This window comes from Pteropus alecto, unplaced genomic scaffold (assembly GCF_000325575.1).
Source record: "Pteropus alecto unplaced genomic scaffold, ASM32557v1 scaffold70, whole genome shotgun sequence".
Classification (NCBI taxonomy): domain Eukaryota; kingdom Metazoa; phylum Chordata; class Mammalia; order Chiroptera; family Pteropodidae; genus Pteropus; species Pteropus alecto.
Genome location: NW_006431912.1, coordinates 509559 through 514170, shown reverse-complemented (window position 1 = coordinate 514170; position 4612 = coordinate 509559).

Sequence of the window (4612 nt, the reverse complement as noted above, 5' to 3'; positions counted from 1 at the left end):
TCAAGTTAAAGAAATAGTTCTTTACTTATTTATTTATGAATTTGTTGTTTTTAAAGCTCTTAAATAATTTTATTTTTATAATATTCTCTTTTTAATTTCACAGTAAGACATCTGGAATATTTGCACTCATCTCAGTACTATCAAAATCTTTGCACAGATTTGAAAACTTTATATGTTACTTTGCAACATAAACAAGATAATTCCTTTCCCCAGTCTGTCTTTCTTTTCTTTTCTTTTGTTTTCTTTGTGTATGAACTATTTACATTTTGCCTTCACTGGCTGGATTTTGGGCTCCCACTTTCAAGAGGGGCTAATAGTAGAAAAATGACAAGTGAACAAATAAGTACAATAAAATCTTATGGATGTTTTGATAGAATTATTCACGGGCTGCTAGAACAGGGAGATTGGTGGGATGAACAAAATATCGATAAAAGAAAGGAAGAAGCTGAAAAGCCAACAAAGATATTGTTTACCTTTAACAAATAGACTGCTAGCTATTTCTCCAGCAAAGTGGATTTATTCGGGAACAACAAAGAATTGCAATTGGCGACACGTGTGCGTGTCCAGAGAAACAAAAAAGGAACATTCTTTTATGCACTTTGTAAATGAAGAGTCCATTGGAGGAAACAGAGAGTTCAAAGTTAGTGGCTTTTCATTGGCTGAGTAATGGCAGTCTCTCATTGGCTGAACTGGAAAGGAGGAATCTTTTTTTCCTCCTGCTAGAGGTAGTAAAGTTGTGTCACTTCCTGTCGCAAATGCAAGGTGCGCCTTTTCCTGTTGCAGTAACAAGTGGGTGAGTGAGAGTTCTCTCTTCAGCCTCCCAATTCCATTTTAAATGCAGTTTCTGTTTATTATTTTCATGGCATTATGGAAGAAATACCCGTGACTGAGTCCTCAAACATTTAGTAGGTGTTCAGCAGAGAGCTTGTATGAGAAAGAGAGATTTTGAGGTGGAAAGAGCAGCTTAAGTGCAGATGTGGAGTGGAGATGAGCACTGGGGTGTTGATATAGGCAGCAGTTCAGCATGGCTGCTGCTCTTGTGAGGAAGGTGGGGAAGCGAGTAGAGGGGAGAGGCAGTGTAATCTTGCAACCTGCGGCCCTGTGCCACTTAACATGGGGGATATATTCTGAGAAATGTGTTGTTAGGTGATTTTGTCATTGTGGGAACATCATCATGTTCTTACACAAACCTAGACGGTATATATAGCATACTACAACACCTAGGCTATGTGGTACAGCCTATTGCTCCTAGGCTACAAACCTGTGCAGTGTGTTATTGTACTGAATACTGTATACAATCATACACAATGGTAAGGATTTATGCATCTAAACATAGAAAAGCTACAGTGAAAATATGGTATAAAAGATAAAGCGCGTGTGTGTGTGTGTGTGTGTGTGTGTGCGTCTTTGTGCTCTGGCAGTAGGGGAGGGAGCAAGAGGACGGATGCGGAGGAAGGTGCCCTGGAGAGAGAGTAAATATCAGGAGGAGAGAGGGGGAAGGGGGATAAGGGGAGAGAAAGGAAGAAGAGAAATCAAAAGAGACCTACAGAGATAAAGCTTGAGGCAAGAAATAATAAACAGGAAAAGAGGGGGAGAGACAGGGAGAAAGATAGGTACAAGGAGAGGGAGAGGGACACAGAGAGAGAGTGAGAAGGAAGAACAGAATTGGTGGGAGGAAAAAAACAGAAATGAAAGGAAGTGAGTCTGTGCGCATGCGTGCACCCACTCGTGTGTGTGCATGTGTTTACAGGGGCGGACATTGCCGGGAAGGCTTCCAGGTTCCACCTGCTCATCTAGCTCTCTTGCCAACTCCTGGCCCCAGCTCCAGGCTGATGCAGGGTGGGTAGACAGTATGCTAAACCTCCTCATCTATTTAATCTACCTAGAGCTAGCAGTAATTTCAACATTGTGGTTGGGTCCAGCCTTTCCTTTCAACACTGCAAACTTTTTGCTTACAGTCATCGTAATCTTATGTGACCACCATTGTTATGTAGAAGCACATGACTATAGTTAGTTTACAGAGCTTGATTCTGTCTGGTTTGAGCAAAGTAACTTGATCAGATCACTCTGCAAGGTAAGGAGGACTGAAAGAGTGAGACCAGAACAGGGACATTTAGAAGAGAAAGGACAAGTAGCACTAGAAAAGAAAAGAATGGAACTGATTTGAGAGTTCCTCATGATAGAAATGATAGGAAGCATGTTGGTACACTCAAAAGGTTAACTGTAGAGAGTTTAATGAATGGACTCTACTCTTTGCAAGTTGTGGGCCGACTTAAGGGCCAAAGCAACAGACAGTGAAGCTCCCAGGAACTGGCAATAGTGGAAAACTGTTACCACCTGGGGCAAGTGGAAGGAGCAGTGTTATTGGAACTCAAGAAAGCTGGAGAGTTGGAGAGATGAATGGAGGTGGGGTCATCTGAGAGTTCAAAAAGTATAATCCTAAAGGCATGCCAGAACTCGGCAAAGCAGGAGAAAGTAGAGTAGCGGGGTGAGTTTGGGCTTGGGAATTGATACCTCTGTCTTTTTTTTTGCCTCCAGCCGTCTCATCAACATTGGTCAAACCCAACCAGAGGACAAAGGGATCCAAGCATCACAATCAGTAAATGTCAGCCTCTCGTAACTGAGGGCAGTGCAGAGAAGGGTAGAGGGTGGATCTGGAGGGGTGAGGAGACTGACCAGCAGAGGAGGCCGAATATCAGTGGTGGATAGGATTAGGTGAGGTGGTCTGGGGAAGCAGAGTAGTGATTTGAGGATCAATAACTTAAGTGTGAGAATAAATGCTTTTCCCCAGGGCCTTGAAATTTAGAGAGCACAAAAATTTTAAATAATTATATTAAAAGATCAATTCAATTGTGAAATGTTCAGCCTAAACAAAATTTTTGACTATTTCTTTGAACACAACTCCACTGGGCCCACACGGAGTTGTGAGTTTGTGTGCTACAGAGAGACATTTAGCAAAAGAGGTAGGTGAGGGTTGCCATCCTGCCCTCAGTTCTGCTCTAATTTATTCTTCCCGAGTTAGTTAAGATCATTTTGTAATTTACACAACTGTGCCACAAAAATAAACTGTGTCTTTGGGCTATTCCCATTAAAACGGTAATTTGCCCTAGACCCCAAAAGAGATGAATAAAGCCAGAGACTCAAGGTTAAGACAAGTCAAGATCATGAAAATAAAATAAAGTTATCAGTATACACTTACCCACCTGTGAGAATATTTATGTAGAAAAGGCTACCAGAAGTGAAATGCTAAATTAAATGATAGATTTAAAAAAAATCATAGATTGGGGCCAATATGCGGCCTTAGAAATTTACCAAGAAATTTATTATTTTGACTTTGACTTTAGTCTGCAGGAACTCTTTATCAAACTTGCTTACCTTGCTTTTTGACTAATGACTGATATTAATAACAATCTGCTTTCTGGCTCCATAGCTGCTCAGCTTGAGATCTTTAAAGCTGTTCTGCTTGGTATTTGTGCTTTCAAGGATAGATTAGTTTTCCAATTTCCAGCTAAATGGAGGATTGAACTAGGTGTGGGAAACGGAATGTTTGAAATTGGTTCTCTTCAGGTTTCCTGAGCATTGGACATGTATCTCACATTTCTAAAAAGAATAGGAGAAAGAGATGAATGGGCAGGACTCCCTGTTTTACTCATTCAGGCCACAATCTCAAAACTATAAGTAAAAAAGAAAAAAAAATTCTTCGACTTATTCAAAAATGTAAGAGTAGGGTCTCTGTTTTGTTTATCTACACTTTTTTTTTTTTTTCCTAGTAGAGCAAAGCCTTTCCTTCTAATCTGTGGGGGCTGAGATTTTCCAAAGTTGAAATTTGTAGTCGGAGGGCAAGGTATCAGATAGATCCCATTATATAGTTTCTAGATAAATCAAAAAGCTTGTCCAAAGTCATAGAATAGTAAACATTAGAGCCAGAGTGTTCAATCCAAGCAGAGCCCAGGTCCTTTGTGCTTAAACTACTATAGTGTACTTGGTTCTATAACACTGTGAAGTTCATGTTTAAAAAGAAAAAGTGGGAAGCTCTCTGAATAACCATATGATATTGTATAACATGTGTTGGGCTTTGTTTCCTAATGAGGGCTTAGTTGGGAGTTATCAGAAGGGCCCTTCTGGACATAAGCTACATCATTAGGGAAGCATTCAGCTGCAATGAAGGACAGGAAGTTCAATAACAGTGCTTAAATAAATAAGAATTTATGTTTCTCACATGATAAAAAGTCTCAAAGTAGGTTGTTCTCATCATGTATTTAGTGGATTAAAGGTGTCAGGTTCAATGTCTTTATGATTTTTTTAGCTTTTTCCCCATGGTCCCAGTTGTTTGCTGCTGTTTCAGCTTTTATGTCCCCATTCAAGGCAGGAAAGATAGAGGAAGATGAATCAGCTATGGCTGCTCTTTTATCAGAGAAAAAAAAAATTTCCCCAGAAGTGTCCCAGTAGTTATCTAGTTATATGATCTCATGGCCACCTCTAGGTGCAAGGAAGTGTGGGAAAGTGAAGAACAGTGTGATAATTGGGTCAGTCCAGTCATGGTCCATCATCTAGGGCAAGGGTCAGCCAACATTTTCTGTAAAGGGCCACATAGTAAGTATTTTAGGCTTTG